The 14402-nt window shown below is 39.3% G+C and overlaps 1 protein-coding gene and 1 long non-coding RNA gene across 4 annotated transcripts in view; both read left to right on the top strand.

Moving 5' to 3' along the window:
• SPAG16 (sperm associated antigen 16) overlaps nt 1–14402 on the top strand; it is a 360034-nt gene that overhangs the window by 63198 nt on the left and 282434 nt on the right. The gene's annotated exons all lie outside the window — the stretch shown is intronic.
• LOC135308545 (uncharacterized) overlaps nt 7234–14402 on the top strand; it is a 64948-nt gene continuing 57779 nt past the window's right edge. Inside the window, exon 1 of the long non-coding RNA XR_010368948.1 lies at nt 7234–7770. This is a non-coding gene — a long non-coding RNA (uncharacterized LOC135308545). The remainder of the gene's footprint in view (nt 7771–14402) is intronic.

Below are 14402 nucleotides of genomic sequence, written 5' to 3'. Positions count from 1 at the left end.
TTTATGCAAAATATATAAATTAAAGAATTTTTAGATAATATGAAGATTAAGAAATAAATAAGTGGGAGGGTAACATTTCAAAATAAATCCAAAGAGGAACAATATTCCCAAGAAGAGAAGCACTCTGTGAATCACTTGAGGGGTTGTTCTCCCCCTCCCTATACATCTGGAGTCTTCATGCCTTAGACACAGGAATTGCATCTGCACTGGTTTTGAGCAGGCTGACACTGGAGGTGTTTTGACCAAGAAACTGAGCCTGTGTTAGCTTGGGAGAACTGGGGGTTTTCCCCCTCACTTTTAGGAAATTTAATGCTCTAGGCTTCTTTGACCTCTGTGTGGAATCAGTATCTTTGCAGGAAGGTGCCTGTTTTGAGCCATAGCATGAGTTAGCTTTCTTTACCAGCCATCAGCTCAGCAGTCCTGGGGTGTGTGAGGAAGAGCAGTGCCAGCAGGTCAGGGAGTGATCCTGTCCCTCTGCTCAGCCCTGGGGGACACCTCTGGATGCTGTGTCCAGCTCTGGGATCATCAGCACAGGAGGGACATGGAGCTGCTGGAGCAGGGCCAGTGGAGGCTGCAGAGATGAAGAAGAGCCTGGAGCATCTCCCAGCTGAGGAAAGGCTGAGGGAGCTGGGGCTGTTCAGCCTGGAGAGAGCCCCAGCTGAGAGGAGCCTCAGCCCTGGCTGTCCCTGTGTTGGGAGGGGCAGAGCAGGGACCTGCAGTGGCACACGAGGGATGGGCAGGGACTGATGCTCAGGAAGTTCCACCTGGACAGCAGGAAGAACTTTTCCAACAGAGCCCAGAGAGGGTGTGGTACTTCCTCACTGGAAGAGCCATCTGGACACAATCCTGGGCCCTGTGCTCTGGGATAACCCTGCTGGAGCAGGAGGTGGCACCAGATGAGCCACTGTGGTCCCTTCCAGCCTGAAGCATCCTGGGGTTGAGTGATTAAATAGATGGTTTGTTGATCTGATCTTTATGATGAGATCCCCATTACTGTAATTGTGCCTTGATCTGTGCTCTCACCACTTCCAGTTGTTCTTCTCTGCTGTCTTTGGAGCAAGCTGTTGTGGAGTGCAAGCTGGGATTTTTTGACACACAGATAATATCTGAGCAATGCTGCGAGGCACATCTTACAACAGATCTTACACATCTTACATCTTTCCAAGCTCATATTCATTACTTCTGCTGTGTATTGTCAATTTGATATATTAATTCTCCTGGTCCTCTACTCTGTGTATCCTTTGGAAGCTTTTAGCTGAGTCTTGCTGTTTGTAATCCACAGAGGTGGTTTGGTTTTCATTCTTGACAACTCCAGTGTTTGTATGGGATTTGTGCCACACACTCCATTCCATTCTAGTCTAACTCAGATTGAAGTTTGAAGATACTCACCTCTCTTTTTTTGCCTTTCTATCTGCTGATAACTTTTCTACTGGGTAAAACCTCTTTCCATGGTGTTTTTTTTGTTTGCTTAGGGTTGTTTGGTTTGTTTGTTTTTGTTCAGTCTGTCCTGTTTGGAGGAAGCTACAATTGAACAGATGAAGGCACTTGAACAGTTTCATTTACATGTCCTTCCTTTGTGATCAAGTGCTTCTCTTTCAGTTGCAGAGGTCAGAGCAGCTCTGAGGCAGCATGGTGCTGCTCCTCAGAGAAGGACAAGGAGCAGGGCTGTAGGTGTCTGTAACAAGTACAAGCACCTTATTAAAAACAGAGGGAGGTTTGAGGGGATTTTGAGCACCTCAGCATTAATTTTACACTGGGAGCTGCTCTTTGCTGTATCCTTTCTGCCTTTGAAATTAAGTTTTTTGCTATGCTTTAGAGCACACGTTGACGGATGCTTTTCAGTTTGAAAGTTATTCTTTCTAGATAAAAGATAGCCCAGCTCAGCAGAGGCTACATTTGTGGGAATGAAGTCACATGAGGCTCCTCTGGTGCTGCCAGTAACACTCATTACTCCTTTAATTTAGAACTGTGGTCTAGCTTTCATCACCAAATTTAGAATTTAATTTGTATGTTAACTTTGATTTTGTGACCCACTCATACCATCAGCAGAACCTTTCAGTCGAGTGAAGGATTTCAAAATAATGACCCCAGTCTCAAGCTTGATTTAAGATGTTAATTTGCTGTGAAATTCACATGTTTCCAACCCTTCTACAAGTCTTAAATACCTCCTGCTTCCTGAGTGATGTGTTCTTTTGCTGAGTGGCTGACTGACAGTTCTTACCCTGAGTGAAAGGGACAATCAAGGGGTACTTTTTTCTGGGTCAAAAGGCAGCAGCTTTAATACAGTTCTCATTCTATGCTGTTACAAGCCCCACGGAGTGTCTTATACTTCTTATTGCATTTGAAAGTAATAGAATAGTGTTAGTGGATGTGATTGGATGGTAAATGAAAGCTCTTTCATTGTAAAAATTGGGTGTTCAAGGCATTTAGGAGCTTCTGTGAATTAAATGGCACGAAAGGTACATGAGAAATCTCAGCTTCTTGTCCTGAGAAAATGGAAAAGCTTACAAAATTCAGGTGATAAAATAGCTGTTAACAAGATGGCTTAGGCTGTACAGACATTAGTTTTTGCTTTCTGAAGATTTATACAGACTTTCTGCAAGGAATCTCTTGCCTGTATAATGGGAGTGTTTGTTTGGAGGGGAAAAATAATGATAAAGGCATTGTAATACTTACTGATGTGTAAGTACATGAAAAGGTAAGTAAGCTCAGGTTTTGCACCTGGAGACCTCTTGAAGGTGCCTTTTACTTTTGAGATGGTGACAGCAGCTTTAGGAAGCAGAAGAGCTTGTTCTGTCAGCAGAAGAGAATATGCAATCCTCTAGGAATTGCTCTCCCACTTATAACCTATAAACTCTTTAAATATCAGAGATTATTTGCAGTAAGCCAATTCCAGTGTTGGGGATTCTTATAATGCTATGACAAGCTACAGGGGTTAGCTTGGGTTCTTCCCCTTTTTGTTGGTTTAAGTCTTACTTTGTGTGACTGAGTATGTGACCAAACACAGGAGAATCCTTTTGTTTGGTAAAAAATCAACAACAAAAGCAACTAATAAAAGAAAGCTGCTGTGGAGAGCCATTCAAAACCAGGAGAATGTTTGGGATTTTTTATTTCCCCTGTTTGCTTTTAAAATCTATTCTTTTAATACTGACTTTATGTTTGTAGAACCAGACAGCACTTCTGCCAGCAATTCACTTTAGCTAAGGACTCTTCACTGTGTTTGATATTCAGACCTGCGTTTGTCACTTTAGCAGTCTTTTATGTTGAGATGACATCTCCTCTGGCTTTTGCTTTTTTGTTCTATTGATTCTTTTAAGCACTTTACGTATTTTTTTCCTTCTTTTCCCTCCATGTGTGCAAACATTGTTTACTTTCTTATGAATTCATGCTGTATTTTAATCTGTGAATGGGTTGGGTTGTTTTCTTTACCTTTTCTGGGTTAGAGGCTTTTGAGTTTTATGAGGTTGTGTTGGTGTATTGATGTGTTTCATAAAGGCTGCTGAGTGCAAGGCCCAGCAGTGTTCCCTAGCACTCGGAAATCAGTGTAATTGCAGTTTGGAGCACAGTGCCAGAACACTGGTGTGTTGTAAACCCCGTGACTTCCCAGAGAGTGACCCAGTCCCATGACTCCATTGCAGCAGTTACCTTAGCCTTCAGGTGATGAATTTCATATGCTAGTAAGTGGATATGTGAAAATCTATTTATCCTTTAACTCCTTTTTTTAATCTGTTTTCATTCATACTGTTTTGTAGAACGTGGATAAAGGTCCTGTAGAGCTTGGCAGTGTGACCCTTTCCTTCATTAATTATTCTTTGTAGTGCTGATGTTTAAATAATGCAGTCATACAAAATAATGCAATGTAACTGAGGTTTTTTTATAGAGAAATCACCTAATTTTCCATTTCTCATGTAAACCTCTATGCATTCAAGTTTTTTAACACGTTTATAATAACCTTTTTCAACAGCTGTTGCTGGATATAACAGTAGGAATTTGACTGTAAACATTTCATACTTAAGTAAATTAAATGGAATTCGGAATACTTCACTAATGGAAAAATCATGCATTTTTATTGAAAATTTGAAAAAAGATAGGTTTAAGTAATGCCATGCTTTCACTTAACAACTGAATGCCTTCCTGCTCATCCAAAAGGCAAAAACTCAATAACAGATGATGGCGCTGCAGTCTCCTCTTGCTTTATGTCGTGCCATTATCAGTATTTTATTCAAACCCACTGACATTTTTTGCATGGTGCAATAACGTCAGTCAGCAGGAAATGCACAAGATAAATAATTGCAACTTCTCCATTAGCATGGCCTTGCTCAGTTTGCTGCAAGTGGAGTGGGATGAGAAGAATTAATGGAGTCGCAGGCAAAGGCCCCAGAGCAATAATGATTCAGGGATATTAAATTAACAAGTAATTGCATTAAATTAAAGTCACAGTCCTGTCTTAATTCACAATACATTTCTTACAGCTGAAGTGTGGCCTTCTGTGTTTCTCTTACCATTGGGGAATGGAAATCTTGAATAGATCTTCCACTCTTCTGCAGTGTGGCCTTACCTTAGGAGGAGCTTCCTCCTCCCTCAAACAAACAGTGAAGGAAGGAAATTGGGAGGGGAGGGAAGGGGAAAGAAACTTGTTCATGATGAGTAATGGATTCTGTTGGCAGTATTCATGCTTACTACTTTTATGTCCTGGAGAAATAGAGACTTAGGAAATTATTTGATGTGTGTGATATTTATGCATTTACTGCACTCACTTGATAAATCAATGGCCACATAAAAATGAGAATAGTGAGAAAAGAGAGATGATATAAAGTGCACAAATAGGGAGCAGTTGGTCTGTGAATCCCACATTTATTGATGCTGGGATGAAGTGGTTTTTATTGCTGTCAGAAACAGGGGAAAGAACTGGAGTCAGTGTTCAGTCAGTGACAGGCTGGGTATGCATATGGAGCTTTGGATATTCCTCTGCTCCTGGAAGTGCTTTTGTTTTCTCATGTACCATATTCTTATTGAAGTATATCAGTAATGGTATCTTTATTTTTTATATACTGGAATTTTTATAACCTTTCTTTCTAAAGCAGAACTATAAAGTAAAAGAAAGGAAGCAATTTACTAAAATACAGCGAGTGAAGGTGACCTACCTTCAAGGACTTTAGCAGTGTCTGCCCTGTGCCTTTGAATGCTTCTATTGATGCATTTTGATGAAAAGCATGTCATGTTGGCTTTTCAGATTTTTGTCAGAACGTGCCATGTTGAGCTACTCTGGGTTATTTAAAAAAAAAAAAAAAATCAGGTATTTCTGTTTCTTGTGCTGTAGTAAAAATTGTGTTGCTGTTCTAGTGAAGTCAAGTGATACCTTGTGGAAGTTTAGCTTTTAAAATAATTTCCTTACGGTTCCCTTTGCTGTTTTGTGTCTAGAATTGAGAACTAATCAGAGTTGCAGGCTCAAAATCAGTGTGTGTGGCTGTATCTTGGATGTCTTCAGAGCTTACATCTGAAATGGTGGTTTTTGCAAAAAATGTGCAAACAGGGAATGAGAGAGTTTGCATTTTAGTACCAGTGCATCTAATTTTCAGTTACTTCAGGGACTGGAGCTGGAATTTTCTGAAGCTTGCATTTGACATCTCCTAACTGTTGAAATGGGTATTTTGAATTTATGGGCATTCACTTAAAGAAGTGATGTTGTTTCCTTTCCATACCTTCACATGATATAACATTCTTTAAATTTTATGCAGTAAGTAAAAACTGCAAGAACACTATAAACTGAAACTTTTAAAGATGTGTTTGAAGGTTTTGGTGTTACAGCATAAATGCAGCATCTGTAGCACTAATATTTTCTTGAAAATTGGATTCAATTACCATGTGGGTTTTATCAACTGCTAAATGTAATTATTTTCACCTGCCTCGAGGTGGCTTAAACTACTTGATTTTGTTTTAAATTAAAAAAAAAAGTGAAGCTGAGTCATGCCTCAAGCTGTTAGCCTTTAACAATCTTTTGGCAGCAGTGAGCCAGGGGAAAAGAATCTGTACACTAAACTGAGGGTACAGGAGGCCTGTGGCATGAAATATCAATGAAATCTCATTCAGAACTGCAGGGATTTCCTCCTAGGAACCCCGACCACCAGAGCAGAGCACAGAAACCCCATCAGGGGGATCCACAACCCTGCTTCTTCCTTCAGTCTTGTTTTTTGTTCAGGGCCATGGACTTTGTCTATAAAAAACATGAAAAAGGCCTTTTGTGGGATTAAAAGAGCAGCCTGTCACTTCAGCTGCCACAAAGATGAGTGATGAAAATGAGCCCGAGTGTGCTTTACATTCAAAGGCTTAAGGGAATAATGACCAAAGAACATCTGCTAATGTGACATAAAAGATGAAATTTCTGGTTTTGAACAATCCAGATCGTGGAAAGTACATGGAATGGAATTAATTAACAGTGGATGATAAAGCCATGTACAACCACTCGGAAGGGCCAGAGATTAAATGTTCTGACCAAAAAGACACCAATTAAAGAGGGAAGGGAATATGAACATTCCTTAGAAGTAGCCATACTAATCAGTAATACCTCGACAAATGTCACTGCTTACTCCAGCCCCAGTTCTGTATCTGAGGCATTTCAATGTCTCTGAGGAATAAAGGTGGCAAAATCTGGTGTGTGCTGTAGAATAATAAAAAACTGGGTGAAGACTGGTTAAAAAAGCACCTTTAAATCTGATTTTGTTCTCAGACTAAAACTTCATTTTACAAGGAGTTGGGGAACTCTCTTACTTTTCACTTTTTGTATGGCTGCTGAGGTTCAGAAGGGTGGGGTGTTTTGCTGTATTTCCTGCTATATTTCAGGTTGCTTTCTATGTATTTTAAGGCAGCCTGCCTTTCTTGCTTATAATATTATGTCTAGACTACCTAATCTTTCAGATATTAAAATCTTAGTGTTGCTCTTCTTGTATCTGTGAATTAGATCCAAATGTTAGGCTGTGCTACAGCTCTGTAGATCAGACACAAGGGCACTTGTGAACCTGGCATTGTGTACAAATGTTCCTTCCAAACTAAAGGCCAACTTCTGAAACAGTGGTCCTTAATAAATGTAGCAAAACATGCATTTCTGCTTTCATGCTGCTTAAGTGTTTGACTTGAAGCAGTTTTCCAGGTACCACTTTCAAAGTAGTTCCACTCAGCAGGATTAAGCAAAGCAGTGGAAATCTGTAGGCACACAGTTTGTGGTGATTGGGATTGGGGCTGCAGCCCAGCCTCATCCCCAACGACTGACAGTCCCTACTGTTCCATGGATTTTGGAGTGGTTTTGTTAGGCTGTGACTGAAGCCACAGTCCACTGAAAAATATCTTCCAGGCCTTGGGTCTGGAATAGATGTGCTCAAATTGATCATTAAGTTGTGAGCTTAGTGATCTTCATAAGTTTGGCTTGGGTTAATAGCACCCTTGTAGGACAATGCAGAGCTTCTGAAACTGAAGACAAACAGATATAATTTTGATACTTTGTGCAGGCACACGGTTTGTGGTGATTGGGAGTGAGGCTGGGCCCAGCCTCATCCCCAATGGGCACAGCTGTGCAGGACAGGTGAATGGCATTGAAGATAACGAGACACGTGGCACTGCCCAACCACCAAAGGGAGCAGAGGGCACACAGGGGCAGGGCATCAGCGTGAGGGGATAAAAGGCTGGGCTGAAGAACAAGAAGGGCAGATGCTTGCAACCTTCTGAGGAGCCATGGTGTTACTGTGTATGGGCAGGTGCCTGAAGCTTTCTGATGTGGTGAGTGTTATTGTGTATGGTTTGGGGCTTTCTGAAATTGTGTGATGATACTCTGTATTGTGGTTGTCTCAACTGTAACATATCAGCATGAGGAAAGCTGATGCAGAGCATCATATCCAAGGTCTGAAGGAACGTGAGGTTCCTTCTGAAGCACAACCAAAGGTAACTAAAAATCCAGCAGCCAGAAAACAGAAGGTCCTGTGAGCTTTGCTGTCACTGGGGTTCAAGGGGTTGCACAGAGCACATTTCCCTCACCATAATGTTGGACATGCAGACCATGCAGGTTTGTGGGAAGAGGGGTGGCTTTTAACCAAAGGCATTGAGTGGAATGTCCCATTGCTTGTAGGCACACAGCTTGTGGTGGTTGGGAGTGGGGCTGGGCCCAGCCTCATCCCCAATGAGCTACAGCTGTGCAGGACAGGTGAATGACATTGAAGGTAACGAGACACGTGGCACTGCCCAACCACCAAAGGGAGCAGAGGGCACACAGGGGCAGGGCATCAGCGTGAGGGGATAAAAGGCTGGGCTGAAGAACAAGAAGGGCAGATGCTGAAACCTTCTGAGGAGCCGTGGTGTTACTGTGTATGGGCAGGTGCCTGAAGCCTTCTGAAGTGGTGAGGTGTTTCTGTGTATGGGCAAATGCTCAAAGCCTTCTGAAATTGTGTGGTGACACTGTGCATCATGGCCGTCTTGATGTATGCTGCAACAGAAATCCTTTTGCACAAGGTGTCAACAATTTCATTTCAACCCAAAGTGTTTTTTTCTGTTGCTCCTTTAGAAATGAGAAGCAGAGAGGTGAGCTGTGGGCACACCTGCAGCGCAGCCTAACTGAGGTAATTTGGGAGTTGCTGGTGACCCAGAGCCCACATTCTGAACCCCAGTCAGGGAGTTTCCATTTGTAGTGAAAGTGAGGGGTGACTTTGCTGAGCTGGTGTTATACTTGACTCTAGTTAAAACAACTTGAGTACCTGCAAAATTTCCACAAGGTATAAAATGTCACCTTGAAACAGTGATCTTGAGGAACATAGGTTGAGTAATGTACCTTTCTGTCCCAGGGTGAAAGTATTTTCTTTCTTTCATGCTGATGTGTGTACACTAAAATGTTGTCTGGAAGTTTTATGTGTAGGCCTGTGTAGTCATTCCTGGAGTCCTAAAGTAGCCTTGCTTAGTTCACTTGGAGTATTCTTTAAGGGCATATTTGATTAGAGAACACTTGTTTTAAGGAAAAAAAAAAGCATGATGAGAGTTCAACTGTGTTGAATGTGTCAGTACTCTAAATTCAGTTCCATAACTCCATGTGTGTAATAATTATGAGCAAATCACTATTCTTCAGAGTGATTTTTGACAAAAGAATGATGACCTTAACTCAGTACAGAACATTTAGGCTGCTCTCTATTGACAGAAAATCAATTAGAGTCTTTAATTATTTTTGTGCAGCTTTTGAATGATGGTGTGTGAATAAAACTGAGTGTTGTGCTGGGTTGTTTAGTACAGTGATGCCTTCATGGCAATGGTAAAACAAGTTGGACAAACAAAAGTCCTGGCTTTATCTGTTCTGGAACAACAAACTAGTAGCACCATACAAATCTGCTTCTACAGTTTCCACAGCTGGTTTATGGAAATTGTGTAAGACTTTAATGTTAAAAATTTCTTCTGTGGCTTATTATTCTCCATGGGGATTCCATTGCTTTCTTATGAGAGAAGAATTGGGGTATTTTAGTGTTTCTCCTTAGGAGCTGGGCTCTCAAGGATAGGTTTTTTTTTCTTTACAGTAATATAGCTGCACCTTGTTTTTGTGTTCCTTCATCACTGGTGTTTTTCCTACCTCAGAACTGGGCCCAGGAGGGTAATTTTTGAAAATGGCAAAGCTCATTTCAAGTGTCCATACTGTCACTGGTGATAGTGTGCCACAGACTTAAAAATGGCATCTTTGTCCTGCTTTAATTGCTATCTATATCTATTCTATCTTCTGTACTGCAGCTCCTCTTTTCAGGGTGGAATGACCCCATGTGATTGGAATTCTGCAACAGTGGTATTGCATTTTTAATTTTCTTGTGTTTTATTCAATCAGGCCAGTTCCTTTTTAATTTTCATTGCTCTTTTATCTGATAAGCAAATTACAGCAGGTGTAGTCCCTGAGTCCCTGATTTCACAAGCTTGGTAGTTTTCAATGCACCTGCACTTTGGTATCATTAGAGTGGAGTAACTGAAATTATAAAATAAAATTATTTCCTATTAGTCTCTGCACAAGTGTCTGGGTTGAGAACAGAAAAAGCTAAAAAGGCTGGGAAATGCTGTAGCTGAATAACAGATGTTTGCAGTGACCACAACTTAGGGGTTTAATTTGGCAGGCTATGGATAAATGAGCTGAGAAATGTTACTTCAGTCAATGCTGAAAAGTTAATCAGTCTTTGCTTTGATGTGCATTTTTTTGTTTTAATTTTGTTTAAATCCAAATCTGTCATGTTTTCAGCTAAATAGCAAGAATTTGATCTATGCAGGAGCACAGGATTTGTTATATATTGATGTAGGAAGGCATAAATAACTTCAACCTCTTGAAACAATTTTTACATTAAAATGAATTCTAGGGTTGCATATCTGACTTTTATTAGTCACACTTATTATTTTTTTTTACTGTGTGAGAAGATATTTGGTTTTAATTATAGGAACACTTTCAAGAGTTTCAAATGTAAAAAAATGAAAATGAGATACATTTACCTCCATGTAACTGATGTGTAGCTGTCAGTAAGCTGTAGTCATTGGCACCAAGTCAGCATCGCTTATTAGGTAATCATTTTATGATGATATTGTGATCATTTCAGTAGTGAAGGGTAGGCAAAGGCCTGTGGACCACAGTCGAAGTTGGAATTCTATTTTCAACGTTGGAGCTGGTTTGCTACTGGTCTTGAATCTGTTGGAGACTAAATTTAATTTGCACTCCAGGATTCAGCATTTTCTCCTATTCTGAAATGGGCAACTTCAATATTTCTTTAAAACCTCCCAGATTTTCTATAGAAAGTACAATAAATTAAGATGCAGAGTAAGTTTTGAGAGCATAAAGGTATACATGGTAAAATACATTTGTTCTTTTTTCAAATGTTTTTTATATCTGTCCAAAAAAAGCCATTAAGGAAAACCTAATGGAAACAGAGGAATGGCAATAATAATTCATGCTGCTTATATGAATTTGAGGGTAATAAAAAAACAGAAAATACTGTTGAGGATATGAATAATCAGAATTCTTTGCTGGGTCAAAGGGTGAGGTTTTCCCCTACTGTACCTCCTGGAGCTTGTTTTTTCATCTGTTTCTCCCTATAGATGCTTTTGGATATTCTAATTTTTTCAAAATTTTTAAACATCAAAAAAAGTAAAAATTGGGGGTGTTTCTGATGAATGGGGTATGAAAGTTGACTGATGCAATATCAGTGTGGGGCTGTGTTATACTCTAAATTCCAGCACATTTCAAGATGTGTGGCTAAAGCAGGGAAAATAAGGCTGCTTCTCTAGGTTCCCTTGGAATTACCTCTCAATAGGCTGCTGGAGTTTAGCACATTTTCAGTCTGTGTTAGTAACTGACTCAAATAAAAAGTATCTAGCCTTTCATTAAAAGTATATTTCAAAGTTTTATGGAGGGTTAATGCAGAAGTTTATTGTTAGAGATCACTGTGGCCACCTTTGAGAAGGATGGTGTTCTGATTGTAATTTTATGAAATCTGAAATAATGAAATTGCAGTCTGTAATAGGTAAAACTCTTTTACAGCTCAATAAATTAGTTTTTAAAGTATTCTTGCGTAAGTCTGATTTGCACTAATCGTTAGTTCAAGTGCTATAGTGGCAGGAAAGAAATGCCTATTTCTGTCTTTGCTGAAAATGAAGCTCCACAAAGCAAGATGGAAAGAGGGATTTTTGGCAAACTGATACCTACATATGTATGCAATTGTAAGTGGGTTACCAAATTGCCTATAGAATATATTATATTACTTAATAAGTTTTTTTCTGAGTAAATCTGTGTTCATTAATGTTGTGGACCTTAGGGATCACTTGGAATTTTTATCAAGTGCCAATTTTAAAAATCCATTCATTCAGTCCTGCAACCTTAACAACTGTTAAGCAAAGTCTGTTTGTGATTGTGAATAGAAATTTCACTAATGAATTAATTTAATGTAAAGGATATGCAAAGGTACCAAGTTTCAAATAACACATCCTTTTATGATCCTACAGCTTTGCTGCTTTTAATTGTGAAATGGGTCAGAGGAAAAGGAGCAAATCCGTCTCTTAGGAAATTTGTTTTAAATCATGAACTTCATATACTTTGTGAAATAAAGAATTTAAAGTAAGTACCACATTGAATGCATCAAAATGGCACACAAGTGATTTAAAAGACCTTCAGTTATTCATTTCCTCTTTTCATCCTTTAATAGACAGTTGATGTGTCTTCCACTACTTATTATCAAGGGGATGGCTTCCTCACAGTAATTTAATGCTTGTCTAACAAGAAATTGAATGTAGCCCACCCAAATGTAGACCTTTGCCACCATTTATTAACTCTGCAATTTGGACAGTTTCAAGACTTTGAATGATATTTCTGCACTGGTGTGCTGTCCTCGTCCAACAGTCATGCAGATTTATATCCTCAAATGCAGAAGCTCACAAAGATGACTTTGTGGTGGTGCTTTCTGTTCTCCCTGCATTCCATTGGGACAGCTCAGCCCACAGAATCACTCATCACAAAGTTACTTTTACTATGCAAGGAGTGCTGGTGGTGAGACAAGTATATGTGTAGTATGTAAAATTCATATTTCCTAAAGCTAATGAAATTGGAGGACCAAATGTGATACCCTATTTAAGTGTTCTGTGTATTGCAGCTTTGTTAAGAAGAGGGTGAAGTTCATCTTTTAATGTGTGTGTGAATTTTACAGTGTAATAACTGCAAATTGTGGCTTGGAAAGATTTTGTTTTTCTCAATTAGTAGAATGAAATATTTTATTTCAGGTGCTTTTAATGTTGTTTTTAGTCCATTAAGTAGATAGCCTGTTTTAAGAAAACACAGAGAAATAATAAAGAGCAGATGTGCATACAGTAAAATTAATAAAGCTTACTTGTGTAAGAAAATAACCATGTTTTTCATGTTCTGTTTCCTCCAGTTTATGTAACAGATGTGGTTGTTGCTATCCAAAGGCCCTCTGTTGTGGCCATGGTGGTGTTACTGAATGACAGAATAATTTAGACTAGAAAGGGCCAAAGAGGTTGTTCAGTCCAACCTGTTCTAGAAGATCCAGTTTTGAAGTTAAATCATGCTGCTCAGGCTCCTTCTTAAAAAAAAAAAAGGTATAAAATGCCCTTAAACAATTACTCTGAAACATCAAAGCCTCATCCAGTGGGGAGGCTGCAAACTGTCTTGTTTTCAGGTTCCTCAAAGTTTTATATTCTATTGCTTATGGACTCCAGGCTGAATTTGTGATGCCTGCTATGGTGATGCACCTTGTTGGGTGTTCTGTAGGATGGGCTGGAAATAGGTTTGTGATAGGAAGTGTAAATATGGGAGTATTTAATGTGATGTGAGTCAGTATTAAAAGTCAGTCAAATCAATTGCTCGTTCCATTTACAGTACTGGCTTTTTCAACTTTAAGATGCTCAGGATGAAGTGTGTCAGCTCAAACTGTCCAGAATTAGAGCTGTCATTTTCTGTGAGGTCCCAAGATTGCAAAATTAAATGAGGAAACCTTCATGGAAGCAGAAGTTCAAAATACTAGTTAAAAACATGAAAACCAGTGTTTTTATCTTAGCATTTTTGCTAAACATTACCTGCTTGCCATGACAACACTGCAATTTACTAATGATTTTTAAATGAAAAATATAAGCAAAAGTGGAAATTCTGGGAATTCTGATGCTGGGAGAGTGTGTGCAGAAGCTCCTCCTGGAACATGTCAATAACTTTGCTATTTCCAGCTGGGTTTGCAGTGGATAATAAAATCAATAATAGAGCAGAGCTGTCCTTGTTAGGTGCCTTGGGTTTTGTGTTTTCTGTCTGACTGGAGCAGCGTTGCTGGCATAAATGGGAGAGTCCAGAGGAAATTAGGAAAACACTATTTAAAGAAAAGATGCTTATGTCACTGTGTGCTGTGAGTGTTCCTGAAAGCGGAGATAAATGAAAATTTGAAAGCTGTTGGCTGTCAAACATGCAGAGACCTTTCTTTTTCTAGTTCATCCATGGTTTAAATATTTCAATGCATTTCTGAGGCATTTAAATTTTTTTTTTCTTAGGAACTCTGAACACAGTTGCATAAATATATATATATATATAAAAGACTTGTACAGAACTCTGAACTGCTGCTTCTTACCTGCTCCTAAAAATAGAGAAATCAATTAAAATTAAGGGTGCAGAGGAGAGAGCATCAACAAGTTAAGCAGGGAGCCCAAGAGACAGCAGAATTTTGCATTTTAAGGTAGTTGTAATATCTTTTCATATTCCTTTCAGCAGGACCATCATGAAAATATTGTGAGGGAGAAAAGTGATTGAATATGAATGAATATTAAAAGGGATAGAAGAAGAAAGCCAGAGTTAATTACTTGCTTTGGGACAGAACTTGTATTTCTATCAATAAATTGGTCAGGGCCTGAAACACTCAATC

Source organism: Passer domesticus, chromosome 10 (assembly GCF_036417665.1).
Source record: "Passer domesticus isolate bPasDom1 chromosome 10, bPasDom1.hap1, whole genome shotgun sequence".
NCBI classification, from domain to species: domain Eukaryota; kingdom Metazoa; phylum Chordata; class Aves; order Passeriformes; family Passeridae; genus Passer; species Passer domesticus.
The sequence above is the reverse complement of the archived record's forward strand: the minus strand, read 5'-3'. Positions and strand labels throughout refer to the sequence as shown.